Raw genomic sequence first — 17,232 nt, forward strand, 5'->3', positions numbered from 1 at the left:
ACTGCGCCTCTGTAAATGACATTTAAAATGGATCATTTTATTCGTACACTTCTGGGAATAACGAGAGCTCTGAAAAAAGTTCCACATCTTTCATTTGAGTTGCTTCCAGTGTTTAAAATGCATTCTATCATTGTTGCCAAAATATTCCTTTGGCACTGGCTGGAGAAGCAGGTAGAAAGAGGTGGTAGATAAGCAGATACCGTTAGTTTCCTAGGCTTTATAACTCCAAAGAACGAAATGCTCTTTTGGATCTGTAATCAAAAGGAAACGGTGTAGTCTGAAGAGAATCAAGCACATATAACGAAACAAATTTAATAAACATCAACATTAGCTAGGTGTTCAAATGCTAATTGCGCAAGTATTGCATCTATGCATCGTTTGAACCGTGTGTATGTATGCCCTTAGTTATGCTATCAGAATGGTATAGACTGAAGAGTGTTGTGAAAAGAAAAGAATCTCCTATTTCAAGGAAACTGTGTCTCTCAGAATGGAAAGGAAACACGAGAAACTTCTGTTTGGGATGACATACACGAAGCACACGTAGAATTGTGCAAGAACTTCAGAGAGTTGCCCACGGCTGATAGCATAGGCAGAGTCATCAGCAAGAAGCGTATTTGTGCTTGTGCCGTGTTGAAATTCAGGCCTGAAGAACCGATCACAACTGTCCTTTTTGTTTGTGTCCATATCATTTCGGTGAAGCATTCTTTCATTACGTTAAGGTGAAATATGCTTCTAGCACTTGCATGTAGTGTTGTTGCATTCTATTGCATTTGGGATAGAGAACTCAGGAGAAATCAGTACGCAGACAGATAGGATAGCTAACTCTTTTCTGACAAGGAAACAGAGAAAAGAAAGGAAGCATTTAAATCAACTGATCTACACAACATTTGTCTCTGTGCATGTTAAGGATGAGACCAAAGACATGGGAGGAGGTCGCACCATACCACTGCGGTGTTGACTGTGGGCACAAAACAGTTGTGAACTGACGCACTCAGTACATCAGCCTAGAAGTGAAGGCTATAAACAGTCATGCTGGTGTGATTGCTTGAGTCCATCTAAGTGAACTGAAAGTGAGAATAGAACTATAAACATATTTAGTTACCAAATGATGGTAGATGGAATGAGACACTTCAGACTGCCTAAGAAACCACAGCAATTCCTCCAGTAGGAATGTGTAAGTTAAGTTCTGTGTTTTATGATTCATACGAACAGAAATTGTAACAACACGCAAATTCAGAGAGATCAGATGTCATGTCCCTCTCTGGTCTCCGTCGTTTTTTGTTAATATTGCCATCAGTGAAAGTCAAGAACAGCAGGAAAAAAAGAATCTCTGCCAAATATTAACCGAAGAACAAATTAAGCATGAACGTAATGTGGAGAGCAAAGACTACCACTGTTACAGCATACTGTTAGCAGCGATTCTAGAAACAAAACTATAAACCACTTTTTCGAGAAAGAACAGTTCAAATTTGGCAGTTGTTACATAAGAAAGTAAATCACAAATTGAAACAGAAAATGCTATGTGATATTACGTAGAAAGTGTTGTCCTGGGTTCAGCAGTAGCAGTCTTCTTTCTCCTCTTTAGTAGCTAGTGCAATGCGGAGTTTTCGACTTTAGTCTGGGAGCAGTGCTGATAACACACCGATCTTGGCAGTTCTTGCTAAGGGAAGATTGTCTTGCCTGCCTTAAGAATTCCTTATGAGAAATGTAGTTTCTCTCAGGAGATAATGTGGAAAAGAGGGAAGTGAGCTGAGCTGAGTTTGTGGGTTGGGCTTTATGTGAGGTTTGTACGTGCGGTGACTACTGTCAGCCTTCTCCGTCTGGCAATGCGGGGGGACCAAAACACAGTACTCATCTGCTGAGGAGAGAGGTGTTTTTGCTGATTTTCTGAAAGTTCACAGGAAGGCTAAGTTTTAGCTATAATTGCATTGTTATTAATGAGTTATGCGAAGAAGATCGTCTGCTTCATCGGAAGTACTATATATCCATTTTGACCACAAAACCTCGGTACGTTTGTAGCACGCCTAAATTTTTGACTTTAGAATAAATCATATTTGGTTAGTATCGAGAAAGAAAAGACAGCGGCAAGGCCACACAGTCCCCAAATACTTGAAATGTTGCTTTATAAACGAAGGAAATGAAGTTGTTTTCTGTATTCACTAAAAGAAGGACAAGAAGGCATGTAACTAACTGGCAACATTACTCTGTTAAACATGAGTAAGATCTTTTGAATTCTAAAAAAGACAGCAGAGTTGACTGCTGTATGGAGCAGCAATCTCCTATTTGGAACTTTTCAGCTAGAGCTGAAGCTGGCATCTTCCAGAAATCATTTTATCTCTTTTACGATTTTGCCTTGACGATCACCTCTGCAAACCCCTTTCAACTATCTTGCGTTTGATTTCCTAAAGATAAATCTAGAAGAAGCTCAGAAAGGAAACCTTGTCAAGAGCTATTGACTCAAAAATAGACTTCTTTTTAAATATTTTACACACAGGTTTTTGGTTTTTATAGGTTTTTTTCAGTAGGAGGCTCATTTTCAGAATAATCTCTGTCACATTACCAAGCTTCCTTCACAAGCATTTTCTATTATTTGCTCTGCGGGGCTGTAGCAGAAAAATAGATATGCAATAGAACTTCCTAAAGGAAAAGAGATGTCGAACAAACTAAGCATGAAAAGTTCCACAGTCAGAACTGATGTAGATTTTCTTTTTACTTATCATCAATACAGGCTGTATTAGTTACACGGTTTCATTACATTCATGCTTAATTTGATATTCAGTTAATATTTGGAAGAGATTCCAAATCCCTTGCCTGGAAAGACCAGGCGAGTATTGGCGAGGTAAGGCAAGGCAAGTAAAGTTCGAGCAGGGCATGGCAGGGCTTGGTGAGGCAAGGGGAGGCGAGGCGATGTGAGGCAAGGCAAGGCAAAGCAAGTCAAGGTCGAGCAGGGCAAGGCAGGGCAAGGTGAGGGAAGGGGAGGCTAGGCGAGGGGAGGAGAGGTGAGGCGAGGCTAGGCGAGGCGCAGCGAGGCGAGGCGAGGCGAGGCGAGGCGAGGCGAGGCAAGGCAAGGCAAGTCAAGGTTGAGCAGGGCAGGACAGGGCAAGGTGAGGCAAGGGGAGGCGAGGAGAGGCAAGGCAAGGCAAGTCAAGTTCGAGCAGGGCAGGGCAGGGCAGAGTGAGGCGAGGCAGGGTCTGGTCAGGTGAGATAGGGCGGGTCAGGGCAAGGCAGGGAGAGGCGGGCCAAGGCTAGGAGAGGCAAGGCTAGGAGATGTGAGGCAAGGCGAGGCGAGGCAGTGCGAGGCAAGGCAAGGCGATGCAGGGCAGGGCAGGGCAGGGCGAGGCGAGGCGAGGCGAGGCAGGGCCGAGCCAGGCGAGACAGGGAGGGTCAGGGCGGGTGGGGGAGAGGCAGGTCAAGCTGATGCGAGGGGAGGCAAGGCAAGGCGAGGTGAGGTAAGGCGCAGCAGGGCAAGACAGGGCAGGGCAGGGGAGGGTGAGGAGACCGGGCAGGGCCAGGCGGGACAGGGCTGGTCAGAGCGGGTCGGGATGAGGCAGGGCAAGACGAGGTGAGGTGAGGTGAGGCGAGTTGAGGCGAGGCAAGGCGAGGGGAGGCAAGGTGAGGCAAGACGAGGTAAGGCAAGGCAAAGCAAGGGAAGGCAGGGCAGGGCAGGGCAGAGTGAGGCAAGTGAGGGCGGGGGCAGGTGAGACAGGGCGGGTCGGGGCGGGTGAGTTGAGGCAAGGCACGGTGAGGCAGGGCGAGGCGATGCAAGGCGACGCGTGACAAGGTGAGGGGATTCGAGGCTAGGAGAGGCAAGGCGAGGTGAGGCAAGGCGAGGTGAGGCAAGGCAGGTAAGGCGAGCCGAGGCAAGGCGAGTCAAGGCAATGCAAGGCAAGGCAGAGCAGGGCAGGGCAGAGTAGGGCGAGGCAAGGCGAGGAAAGGCAAGTAAAGGAGAGGCAAGGAGTGGCAAGGTGAGGCAAGGCAAGGCAAGGCAAGACAAGGCAAGGTGAGTCCGAACAGGGCAGGGCAGGGCTGCATGAGGCAAGGCAGGCCCGGGCCAGGCGAGACAGGGCAGGTGAGGATGGGTCGGGGTAAGGCAGGGCAAGGCAAGGCGAGGTGAAGCGAGGTGAGGCAAGGTGAGGCGATGTGAGGGGATCTGACGCGAGCGAGGCCAAGCGGGGCGAAACGAAGAAAGCTAAGGCAAGGAGAGGTAAGTCAAGGCAAGGCAAGGCAAGACAAGGCACAGCAGGGCAGGGCAGGGCAAGGCAAGGCAGGGTTGGGCCAAGTGAGCCAGAGCGGGACAGGGCGGGTAGGGGCAAGGCAGGGGAAGGCGAGGCAAGGCGAAGCAAGGGCCAGGTGAGACAGGATGGGTTGGGGCGCCTGGTCCTGCCCTGCCCTGCCCTTCTCCGCCTTGCCTCGCCTCTCCTCACCTTGCCTCGCCTCTTCTTGCCTCACCTCACCTTGCCTCTCCTCACCACTACGTGCCCCTACCCGAGGTGAGGAGAGGCGAGGCAAGGCCGAGAAGGGCAGGGCAGGGCAGGGCAAGGAGAGGCAGGGCCGGGCCAGGAGAGATAGAGCGGGTCAGGATGGGTCGGGGCCAGGTAGGAAAAGTGGAGGTGAGGTGAGGCGAGGCGAGGCGAGGCGAGGTGAGGATAGGCCAGGCAAGAAGAGCAGAGGCGAGGCAAGGCAAGGTAAGGCAAGGCAAATCAAGGCAAGGCAAGGCTAGGCAAGGCAAGGCAAGGCAAGACCCAGCTGAGCAGGGCAGGGCGAGGCAAGGCAGGGCAGAGTCTCACCTCGACTCACTTGCCTCTCCTCTCCTCGCCTCGCCTCACCTAGACTCAACTCTCCTCTCCTCGCTTTGCCTTGCCTCGCCTTGCCTCACCTCGACTTGCCTTGCTTCACCTCACCTCGCCTTGCCTCGCCTCACCTCACCACGCCTTGCCTTGCCTCGCCTCGCCTTGAACTGCATCACCCCGACCCGCCATGAACTGCCCTGCCTCGCCTGGACAAGCCCTGCCTCACATCGCCCTGCCCTGCCCTACTTTGCCTTGCCTTGCCTCACCTCACCTTGCCTCGCAGCACCCTGCCACGCCTGGCCTTGCCTTGCCATGCCTCTCCCCTACCCTCCCCTACCTACTCTGAACCGCACTGTCTTGCCTCGCTCAGTCCTACCTCGCCTCGCCCTGCCCAAACAAGACCTGCCCTGCTTGGCCTTGACTTTCCCTGCCTTGCCTTGCCTTACCTTGCCTTGCTTTGCTTTACCTTTCCTTTTTTTGCCTTACCTTGCCTTGCTTTGCCTTCCCTTGACTCGCCTTCCCTCGCCTTAACTTGCCTTGCTTTGCCTTTCCTTGCCCTGCCTCAACACAACCTGCACTGATGCTCCCTGTCTCCCCTGGCCCGGCCCTGCCTCGCCTCGCCCTACCCTGCCCTGCCCTCCTGGGCCTTGCCTCACCTTGCCTCGCCTCCCCTCCCCTCGCCTCACCTTGCCTCGCCTCGCCTTGCCCTGCCTTGCCTCCACCCGCCCCCACCCGCCCCAACCCGCCCTGTCTCACCTGGCCCAGTCCTGCCTCACTTCGCCCTGCCCTGCCTCACCCCAAAATGCCCCGGCGTGCCCTGTCTCGCCTGGTCCGGTCCAGCCTTGCGTTCCCTGCCCTACCCTGCTCGGCCTTGCCTTGCCTTGCTTTGACTTGCCTTGCCTTGCCTCACCTCGCTGTGCCTCTCCTCACCTCACCTGCCTCGCCTCTCCTCGCATTGTCTTGCCTCGCCTCACCTCGCCTCGCCCTGCCCTGCTCTGCCTCTCCTCACCTCACCTCTCCTCTCCTCGCCCACCTTGCCTTGCCTCGCCTAGCCTTGCACCGCCTCGCCTTGCCCACCTCGCCCCCACCCGCACCCATCCACCCGAACCTGCTGAGTCTCACCTGGTGCGGTCCAGCCTTGCCTCACCCTGCCCTGCCCTGCCCTGCCCTGCTCGGTCTTGCCTTGCCTTGCCTCGCCTTGCCTCGCATTGCCTTGCCCTGCCTCGCCTCACCATGCCTCGCCTTTCCCTGCCTTGCCCTGACCTGCCCCGATCCACCCCGACCTGCCCTATCTCGCCTGTCCCGTCCCTGCCTCTCCTTGCCCTGCCCTGCCCTGCCCTGCTCGGACTTGCCTTGCCTCTCCTCGCCTCTCCTCACCTCGCCTCAACCTGCCTCGCCCTGCATCGCTTCGCCTCGCCCTGGCTTGCCTCGCCTCTCCTTGCCTCGCCTTGAACTACCTCACCCTGACTCACCCAGACTCGCTTTGACCCACCCTGACTTGCCTGTCCTGTCCCTGCCTCTCCTCGCCCTGCCCTGCCCTTCTCGGCCTTGCCTCGGCTCGACTCGCTTAGCCTCACCTCGCCTAGCCTCTCCTCGCCCTGCCCTGCTCTGCCCTTCTTGGCCTTGCCTCGCCTCGCCCTGCCCTGACCTGCTCTGCCCTGCCCTGCCCTGCCCTGCCCTGCTCAGCCTTGCCTTGCCTCGCCTCGCCCTGCCTCACCTCGCCTCGCCTCGCCTCGCCCTGCCTCGCCTCCCCCTGCCTCCTCTCGCCTTGCCTCGCCTCGCCTTGCCTTGCCCTGCCTTGCCCCGACCCACCCCGACCCGTCTTGTCACGCCTGGCCCTGCTCTGCACTGCCCTGCTCTGCCTTGCCTTGCCTCACCTTGCCTCGCCTTTCCTCGCCTTGTCTCGCCTTGCCTCGCCTTGCATTGCCTCGCCTTGCCTTGCCTCGCCTTGCCTCGCCTTGCCCTGCTCCACCCCGACCCGGCCAGACCCACCCTGACGCGCACTGAGTTGCCTGTCCCGTCCCTGCCTCTCCTCTCCCTGCCCTGATCTGCCCTGCTCGGACTTGCCTTGCCTTGCCTCACCTTGCCTTGCCCTGCGTCGCTTCGCCTCACCCTGCCTCGCCTTGCCTCGCCTTGCATCGCCTTGCCTCGCCTCGCCTCGCCTCGCCTCGCCTCGCCTTGCCTCGCCTCGCCTCACCTTGCCCTGCCCTGCCCTGCCTCAAGCCGACAAGCCCCGACCTGCCGCGACACACCCTGTCTCGCCTGGCCCGGCCCTGCCTCGCCTCGCCCAGCCTTGCCCTGCCCTGCTTGGCCTTGCCTTGGATTGCCTTGACTTGCCTTGCCTTGCCTCGCCTTGCCTCACCCTGCCCTGCTTGGCCTTGCCTTGCATAGCCTTGAATTGCCTTGCCTTGCCTTGCCTCGCCTTGCCTCGCCTTGCCTTGCCTAGCCTTGAATTGCCTTGCCTTGCCTTGCCTTGCCTCGCCTTGCCTCGCCTTGCCTTGCCTAGCCTCGAATCCCCTCGCCTTGTAACGCATCGCCTCGCCCTGTCTCGACCCGACCCGCCCCGGTCTGCCTCGCATAGCTCTGCCCTGCTCGGCCTTGCCTTGTCTTCCATTGCCTTGACCTGCCCTGCCTTCCCTTGCTTTGCCTCACCTTGCCTCCCCTTGCCTCCCCTCGCCTTGCCTCGCCTCAACTCTCCTCACCTCGACTCACCTCGTCTTTCCCTGCCTCACCCCGACCCACTCTAAACCACCCTGTCTCGCCTGGCCCGGCCCTGGTCTCCTCACCCTTCCCTGCCCTGCCCTGACTTGCTCTGCTGTGCCTCACCTCGCCTAGCCTTGCCTCGCCTCCCCTCGCATCAGTTTGACCTGCCTCTCCTCCAACCGCCCTGACCCTCCCTGTCGCGCCTGTCCTGGCCCTGCCTCGCCTCGCCTCTCCCTGCCCTGCCCTGCCCTGCTCGGCCTTGCCTTGCCTCTCCTCGCCTCACCTCACCTCGCCTTGCCTCACCTCACCTCGCCTAGCCTTGACCTGCATCGCCCTGCCTTGGCCCGACCTGCCCCGACCGGACCCGCCTGCCCTATCTTGCCTGACAAGACCCTGCCTCGCCTTGCCCTGCCCTGCCCTGCCCTGCTCGAAGTTGACTTGACTTTCTTTTCCTCGCCTCGCCTCACCTCTCCTCCCCTCGCCTCGCCTCCCCTTGCCTCACCTTGCCCTGCCCTGCCCTGCTCTACCTTGACTTGCCTTGCCTTGCCTTGCCTCGCCTCGCCTCACCTCTCCTCCCCTCGCATCGCCTCCAGTTGACTCACATTGCCCTGCCCTGCCCTGCTCGACCTTTCCTTGCCTTGCCTCCCCTCGCCTCGCCTCGCCTAGCCTTGACCTGCCTCGCCCTGCCATGCCCCAACCTACACCGAACCGCCCTATCTCGCCTGACCAGACCCTGCCTTGCCTCTCCCTGCCCTATCCTGCCCTGCCCTGCTCGACCTTGACTTGCCTCACCTTGCCTCGCCTTACCCTGCCTTGACTTCACCCGCCCCCACCAACCCCAACCAGCCCTATACCGCCTGACCCAGTCCTGCATCGCTCCTTCCTGCCATGCCCTGCATTGCCCTGCCTAGCCTCGCCCTGCCTCGCCTTACCTAGCCAAACCTCGCCTGGTCTTTCCAGGAGAAGGATTTGGAATCTCTTCCAAATATTAAATGAAGAAAAATAAAAGCATGAATGTAATGAAACCGTGTCACTAATACAGCCTGTATTGATGATAAATAAGAAGAAAATCTACATCAGTTCTGACTGTGGAACTTTTCAAGTGTAGTTTGTTCGAGTTCTCTTTTCCTTGAGGAAGATCTATTGTATATCTATTTTTCTGCTACAGCCACGCAGAGCAAATAATAGCAAAAGCTTGTGAAGGAAACTTGGTAATGAGACAGAGAGTATTCTGAAAATGAGCCTCCTACTGAAAAAACCTATAAAAAGCGATAACGTGTGTGTACAATTTTAAAAAGAAGACTATTTTTGAGTCAATAGCTCTTCACAAGGTTTCCTTTTTGAGATTCTACAAGAATTATCTTTAGGAAATCAAAAGCAGGAGAGTTGAAAGGGGTTTGCAGAGGTGATCGTCAAGGCAAAATCGGAGAACAGATAAAAATATTTCTGGAAGATGCCAGCTTGATCTCTAACTGAAAAGTCCCAAATAGGAGATTGCTGCTCCGTAGAGCAGTCAACTCTGCAGATATTTTTAGAATTCAAAAGATCTTACTCATGTTTAACCGAGTAATGTTGCCTGTTAGTTACATGCCTTCTCATAATTAACAATGCAATTATAACTAAAACATAGCCTTCCTGTGATCTTTTAGAAAATCAGCAAGACACCTCTCTCTCTCCTCAGCAGATGAGTACTGTGTTTTGTTCCACTGCTTTGCCAGATGGAGAAGGCTGACAGTAGTCACTGCACGTACAAACCTCACATAGAGCCCAAGCCAGAAACTCAGCTCAGCACACTTTCCTCTTTTAAAAATTATCTCCTAACAGAAACTACATTTTTCATAAGAAATTCACAAGGCAGGCAAGACAATCTTTACTTAGCAAGAACTGCCAAGGTCGGTGTGTTATCAGCACTGCTCCCAGACTAAAGTAGAAAACTCAGCATTGCGCTAGCTATTAAGGAGGCACAGTTTCATTAAATTAATGATTAATTTGTTCTTCAGTTAATATTTGGAATAGATTCCTTTTATTTTCCTGCTGTTCTTGACTTTCAGTGATGGCAATATTAACAGAAAACAACGGAGGCCAGAGAGGGATCTGTAATCAAAAGGAAACGGTGTAGTCTGAAGAGAATCAAGCACATATAAAGAAAGAAATTTAATAAACATCAACATTAGCTAGGTGTTCAAATGCTAATTTCGAAAGTGTTGCATCTATGCATCGTTTAAACCCTGTGTATGTATGCCCTTAGTTATGCTATCAGAATGGTAGAGACTGAAGAGTGTTGTGAAAAGAAAAGAATCTCCTATTTCAAGGAAACTGTGTCTCTCAGAATGGAAAGGAAACACGAGAAACTTCTGTTTGGAATGACATACACGAAGCACAAGTAGAATTGTGCAAGAAATTTAGAGAGATTGCCCACGGCTGAGAGAACAGGCAGAGTCATCAGCAAGAAGCGTATTTGTGCTTGTGCCATGTTGAAATTCAGGCCTGAAGAACTGATCACAACTGTCCTTTCCGTTTGTGCCCATATCACTTCGGTGAAGCATTCTTTCATTACGTCAAGGTGAAATATGCTTCTAGCACTTGCATTTACGGTTGTTGCATTCTATTGCATTTGGGATAGACAACTCAGGAGAAATCAGTATGCATATAGGATAGCTAAGTCTTTTCTGACAAGGAAACGGACAAATGAAAGGAAGCATTTAAATCAACTGATCTACGTAACATTTATCTCTGTGCATGTTAAGGATGAGACCAAAGACATGGGAGGAGGACGCACCATACCACTGTGGTGTTGACTGAGGGCACAAACAGTTGTGAACTGAAGCACTCAGTACATCAGCATAGAAGTGAAAGCTATAAACAGTCATGCTGATGTGATTGCTTGAGTCCGTCTATAGTGAACTGAAAGTGAGAATAGAACATTAAAAATATTTAGGCACCAAATGATAGTAGATGGAATGTGACTCTTCAGACTGTCTAAGAAAGCACAGCAATCCCTCCAGTAGGAACGTGTAAGTTAAGTTCTGTGTTTTATGATTCATATGAACAGAAGTTGTCAGAACACACAAATTCAGAGAAATCAGATGTCATGTCCTTCTCTGACCTCCGTTGTTTATCATTAATATTGCCATCACTGAAAGTCAAGAACAGCAGGGAAAAAAAAAGAATCTATTCCAAATATTAAATGAAGAACAAATTAAGAATGAATGTACTGAAACTGTGCCTCCTTAGTAGCTAGCGCAATGCGGAGTTTTCGACTTTAGTCTGGGAACACTGCTGATGATAGCACACCGATCTTGGCAGTTCTTGCTAAGTAAAGATTGTCTTGCCTGCCTTGTGAATTTCTTATGAAAAATTTTAGTTTCTCTTAGGAGATAATGTTTAAAAGAGGGAAGAGTGCTGAGCTGAGTTTGTGGCTTGGGCTTTATGGGAGGTTTGTACGTGCAGTGACTACTGTCAGCCTTCTCCATCTGGCAAGGCAGGGGAAAAAAACACAGTACTCATCTGCTGAGGAGAGAGAGGTGTCTTGCTGATTTCTGAAAGTTCACAGGAAGGCTATATTTTAATTGTAATTGCATTGTTATTTTTGAGTTATGCGAAGAAGATCTTCTGCTTCATCAGAAGTACTATATGTCCATTTTGACCACAAAACCTGGGTACTTTTGTAGCACGCCTCCATTTTTGACCTAAGAATAAATCATATTTGTCTAGTATCGAGAAAGAAAAGACAGAGGCAAGGCAAAAGAGTCCTCAAATACTTGAAATGTTGCTTTTTAAAATGAAGGAAATGAAGCTGTTTTCTGTATTCACTAAAAGTAGGACAAGAAGGCATGTAACCAACTGGCAACATTACTCTGTTAAGCATGAGTAAGATCTTTCGAATTCTATAAAAGACAGCAGAGTTGACTGCTGTGCAGAGCAGCAATCTCCTATTTGGTACTTTTCAGTTAGAGATCAAGCTGGCATCTTCCAGAAATCTTTTTATCTCTTTTACGATTTTGCCTTGACGATCACCTCTGCAAACCCCTTTCAACTCTCTTGCATTTGATTTCCTGAAGATAAACCTAGTAGAAGCTCAAAAAGGAAACCTAGTCAATAACTATTTACTCAAAAATAGACTTCTTTTTAATAATTGTACAAACAGGTTATAGTTTTTCATAGATTTTTTCAGTAGGAGGCTCCTTTTCAGAATGCTCTCTGTCACATTACCACGTTTCCTTCACAAGCTTTTGCTATTATTTGCTCTGCGTGGCTGTAGCAGAAAAATAGATATACAATAGATCTTCCTCAAGGAAAAGAGAACTCGAACAAACTACACTTGAAAAGTTCCACAGTCAGAACTGATGTCGATTTTCTTTTTATTTATCATCAATACAGGCTGTATTTGTGGCACAGTTTCATTACATTCATGCTTAATTTTTTCTTTAGGTAATAGAATCATAGAATCATAGAATCATAGAATAGTAAGGGTTGGAAAGGACCTTAAGATCATCTAGTTCCAACCCCCCTGCCATGGGCAGGGACACCTTGCCCTAAACAACGTGGCTCAAGGCTCTGTCCAACCTGGCATTGAACACCGCCATGTATGGAGCATCCACAACCTTCCTGGGCAACCCATTCCCGTGCTTCACCACCCTCACTTAAAGAACTTCTTCCTTATATCTAATCTAAACTTCCTCTGTTTAAGTTTGAACCCATTACCCCTTGTCCTACCACTACAGTCCCTAAGGAAGAGTCCCTCCCCAGTATCCTTGTAGACTCCCTTCAGATACTGGAAGGCTGCTATGAGGTCTCCACGCAGCCTCCTCTTCTCCAGGCTGAACAGCCCCAACTCTCTCAGCCTGTCTTCATACGGGAGGTGCTCCAGCCCTCCTATCATCCTCGTGGCCCTCCTCTGGACTCGCTCCAACAGCTCCATGTCCTTGTTATGCTGAGGACACCAGAACTGTACACAGTACTCCAAGTGGGGTCTCACAAGAGCAGAGTAGAGGGGCAGGATCACCTCCTTTGACCTGCTGGTCACGCTTCTTTTGATGCAGCCCAGGATGCGGTTGGCTTAAGTTAAGCTTCTCGTCAACCAACACACCCAAGTCCTTTTCTGCAGGGCTGCTCTGAATCTCTTCTCTGCCCAGCCTGTAGCAGTGCCTGGGATTGCCCCGACCCAGGTGTAGGACCTTGCACTTGGCTTGGTTAATCTTCATAAGTTTGGCATCGGCCCACCTCACAAGCGTGTCAAGGTCCCCCTTGATGGCATCCCTTCCCTCCAGCCTATTAACAGAACCAGACAGCTTGGTGTCGTCGGCAAACTTGCTGAGGGCGCACTCAACCCCACTGTCCATGTCACCGACAAAGATGTTGAACAGGACTGCTCCCAACACCGATCCCTGAGGGACACCACTGGTTACAGGTTTCCAACTGGACTTCAAGCCTTTTACCACAACTCTTTGCGTCTTCGTTCTCACAGTCCCTGCATTTGCTTTCCAAGTCTTGGGTTGTGTGGTCAGAGCATTTGCTGGTGAAGACTGAGGCAAAGAAGTCATTAGAACCTCAGCCTTCTCCAAATCCATGGTAGCCAGTTCTCCTGAGAGCTTCTGGAGAGGGCCTACATTGTCCCTAGTCTGTCTTTTATTTGCTACGAACCTATAGAATCCTTTCCTGTTATCTTTTACGTCCCTTGCCAAACTTAATTCTAGCTGGGCCTTAGCTTTCCTAACCTGGTCCCTAGCTTCTCGGGCAATGCTCCTGTATTCTTCCCAGGCCGCCTGTCCTTGCTTCCACCTTCTATAAGCTTCTTTTTACCCTCTAAGTTTCCTCAGCAGCTCCTTGTCCATTCATGGAGGTCTCCTGGCCCTCCTGCTGCACTTTCTTCTAGTCGGGATGCAACACTCTTGAGCACGTAGCAGGGGATCCTTGAATATTTGGAAGAGATTCCATATCCCTCTCCTGGAAAGACCGGGCGAGGCTTGGCGTGGCAATGCGAGGCAGGGCGAGCAGGGCATGGCAGGGCATGGCAGGACGAAGCGAGGCAGGACTGGGTCAGGCTGGAGAGGGCTGCTTGAGGTAGGTGGGGGCGGGTGGAGTCAAGGCAGGGCAAGGCGAGGCGAGCAAGGGGAGGCGAGGCGAGGTGGGGCGAGGCAGGGTAAGGGGAGGCAAGGTAAGGAAAGTCAAGGTCGAGCAGGGCAGGGCAGGATAGGGCAGGGCGAGGCGAGGCAGGGTCTGATCAGGCGAAATAGGGCGGGTAGGGGCAGGTTTGGGCAAGGCAGGGCGAGGCAGGTCAAGGCAAGGCGAGGCGAGGCAAGGCAAGGAAAGGAAAGGACGGAGCATTTGCTGGTGAAGATGGAGGCAAAGAAGTCATTAAGAACCTCAGCCTTCTCAAAATCCGTGGTAGCCAGTTCTCCTGATAGCTTCCGGAGAGGGCCCATATTGTCCCTAGTCTGTCTTTTATTTACTACGTGTCTGTAGAATCCTTTCCTGTTATCAATTACATCCCTTGCCAAACTCAGGGTTAGCTGGGCCTTAGCTTTCCTAACCTGGTCCCTAGCTTCCCTAACCTGGTCCCTAGCTTTCCTAACCTGCTCCTATATTCTTCCCAGGCTGCCTGTCCTCGCTTCCACCTTCTATAAGCTTCTTTTTTCCTCTGTTTCCTCAGCAGCTCCTTGTCCATCCAGGGAGGTCTCCTGGCCCTCCTGCTGCACTTTCTTCTAGTCGGGATGCAACACTCTTGAGCACGTAGCAGGGGATCCTTGAATATCGACCAGCAGTCTTGGGCCCCCCTGCCCTCTAGGACTGTATCCCATGAAACCTTACTAAGGAGGTTCCTGAAGAGGCCAAAGTCTGCTTTCTTGAAGTCCAGGGCAGTGAGCTTTCTGCACAGTTCGTTGGAAAGATCCATCCTCCTATATTTAGAATGACACAAAGGCATGAAAGGACAAAGCCAAGCCTGGTGAAAGCTAGGGTCTCCCTACGGTCACATTCTCATTATCTCTCACCACTTTTTTGTATTTTTTAAAGCATGCTTGCTGTAGTTCTCATTCAGCTATGAAATCGTAAAGTTTAGCAATTTGAAGCACATTAGATTAAAAAGGGAGAAGAAAACTGAGAAATGAATAAACCATGCCGGTTGGATTGCAGGGATTTTGGGGGTGTTTTTTTTGCTGCTGGACAACTATTTCCTTAGCCTGTGTTTTCTTGAGCCCTGAAAAACCATGTTCCGTGTCTTTGCAGGGCTCACCACATCCAAGCACTCAAAACAGGGCACCTCGTGCCAGGAACTTCTGTGTCTCGTTACTGGCTGGCAGTATACACTTCTGCTGAGAACCAGAATTGAGAGAGCAATGCTGTGCAGGAGAGCCACAGTGTGTTCTGCATCTGAAAAGCATGGAAGAAGCTCTGGAACATGGTCTTAAAAACCTCTCTCTCTCTCAAGTCGAAAGCAAGTTCTCCTTAAAGACAAGCCAAGCAGCTCCACAGAAGAGCTCAGTGCAGCATTAAACTTTTGAGGAAGGGCTTGGAAAGGAGGCACTTGTAACATAACCGTCCTTCTACACAGCAGGCAGTAAAAATCATCACCTGCTCTGAATAACTGTTTACCCTCAAAGACTTCTGAGTCCTTTCAAAGCAACAGATTAACAGTTTGGGGAGAAGATCATGGGGAATGAGGAGTGCAAAAACCAACGTTCTCCTGGGTGTAGCCCTGAGACAGGCCTCATATTTACAGTCTGTGCTGGCTCTTCACTTCAGCTGAGTCCTAGTTGGATTTCAAACATCGAGTTTAAATACTCAATGGTTTGTGGCTGATGTCCCTGGGAGGGCAGCGGGTCAGCATCAGACTGAAAGAATCAGAAGATGGTTAAACAGATGAGGACACGGTGCACGAACAGGCTGGCAGCTGCTTAACTTTGTGACCCATATTTCCCAGATGATGTGCTCGGACTTGCTAGATTTTCTTTCTAGCTCGTTGTTCTGCTGAGATACTGCCTTCCACAGGACTGCACAAGACTGCACAAAGTCCATGCTACGGACATCCAGAACTACAAGATACGCACTTGTGTCAACATTTAGACAACCTGCACCATCCAGCTCCCAGACACAAGGCCATGAAAAGACGCCATTTCATGGAGAGATTACTTAGAGGACTTCCCTTTCATTCATATGTTGTGAAGGTATATCAAGTTGCGCCATTTTGTCAGAAAGAGTATGTCCCATCTCATGTAGCTTACAGAAAGTTTCCCTTTATTCCTGGTGAAAAACCTGCACTCCTCTAGGAATGACACAGGAGGCTGCCTGATTTCAGAAGTCGTACCTCAGACACGGTCACTCCATTTATATGTAAGGTAACACCCAATTAAAAGGGTGCCACTTAATTTTGGGGTGCCCATTTTGGGAGTGTTCCTCACTTATGGTGTGCCTCTCAAGGCTTGCCCCCATTTTCAGGTGCTCCCAATTTCCCTCATTCAGGGGTACCCCTGCATTTACCTCCCCATTTTTGACTCTTGTACTGTCTGGGGGCAGTTCCAGTGCTTAACAATGGAAAGTAGGACCCAGCAACATCTCCTGTCCTGGCACTGTTGCTGTGGGAGCACAGGGGCTCCCGCGGGCACTGCCGCAGTCAGGATTGGGCAGGGGTGGCCAGAGCACAGCAGCTCCTTCCCACCTTCTGCAATGCCCGGTGGGCTTCTGGGCTGTGCCTGCGCCTGCCAGGGACTTTGTCACCTTCCAGAATGCATTGCCAGAGCCCAGCAGAGCACTGGAGCGTTCCGCAATGCCCGGCGCTGGCCTGGGCTTTAGCAGAGCCCACCCAGACCCCTCCTGCCTTCTGCAATGCCCGGTGGGCTTCCGTGCCAGTTGCTGTAGCCAGGCAGGTCCCCTTGTGCTGAGCTCCCAGGGACAGCACCAGCAGCTGCACTGCCCAGGGGCTGCTCCTGCCTTCAAACCTTCTCCGCACCTCTCACACCAGCAGCTCCTGCACACACAAGGCTCCTACTTCACCCCCAGCACCTCTGCAGGCAGAGCTGAGCTCCAAGCACATGAACGAGTCCAGGGCCTCCACCTCACCTCTCCCCTGCTCTTCCAGCTGGGATGGCACCAGCACATCTTCTGGCAGCTGCTCTTCCCTTTAGAGCACACACCCACATCGTGTTTCAAGCAAACACTGAAGTAGGATTGAAAAGTCAAAGAACACGTACCTGGATGCGCAGGGCAGCCCGTGGAGATGCAGCCTCCCGACGGAGGGGTCTCCTCTGCACTGGTTCCTGCAGAGCTCTTGCTCCTTAAAAAGCCCACGCTCACCGGGGGGGCCCCCGTCACAATGGGCGTCTCCACAGCGACCGCCACGCCTTTGTGATGGCGGCAGCATCGTGCCCATGGCCACTGGGCACCCAGGGGTGCTCCGGGAGTCGCTCCAGAGCAGGGCTTCCCTCTGCACCATGTGAGGGCCACGACAAGCCAGGTCCCTTGTGCCGGGGCTGGCTGCAGGGTGTGAATGTGGGTGTGCAGGCAGGGGTGCCCAGCGCTGTCCTTGCGAGCAGGGTCCGCCTGCCAGGGTCAGCTCTCAGCTTGCCTGGGAGCTCCCCAAGGTGCTGGAAGAAAAGCTGGGGGAAAGCACTGACCCCAGCAGGGCAGCTGAAGTGTGCTGCTGCTGTAGAGAGGGTGCTGTGTGGGTCAGGGTTGGTTACTCACAGCTCCAGGTCAGGCCAGGACATTTCCAAGGGGATTTTCCATGGCAAACCTCATGGCA

The 17,232-nt window shown here is 51.8% G+C and overlaps 1 long non-coding RNA gene across 1 annotated transcript in view; it reads right to left on the reverse strand.

The window, feature by feature from the left end:
• The window catches only part of LOC115603217, a 94,020-nt gene extending 77,242 nt beyond the window's left edge, over window positions 1-16,778 (reverse strand). The window contains exon 1 of the long non-coding RNA XR_003989830.1: window positions 16,682-16,778. This is a non-coding gene — a long non-coding RNA (uncharacterized LOC115603217). The remainder of the gene's footprint in view (window positions 1-16,681) is intronic.
• Window positions 16,779-17,232: the final 454 nt, after the last annotated feature.

The sequence above is a fragment of the Strigops habroptila genome, unplaced genomic scaffold, assembly GCF_004027225.2.
Source record: "Strigops habroptila isolate Jane unplaced genomic scaffold, bStrHab1.2.pri NW_022045627.1_ctg1, whole genome shotgun sequence".
In the NCBI taxonomy this organism is placed as follows: domain Eukaryota; kingdom Metazoa; phylum Chordata; class Aves; order Psittaciformes; family Psittacidae; genus Strigops; species Strigops habroptila.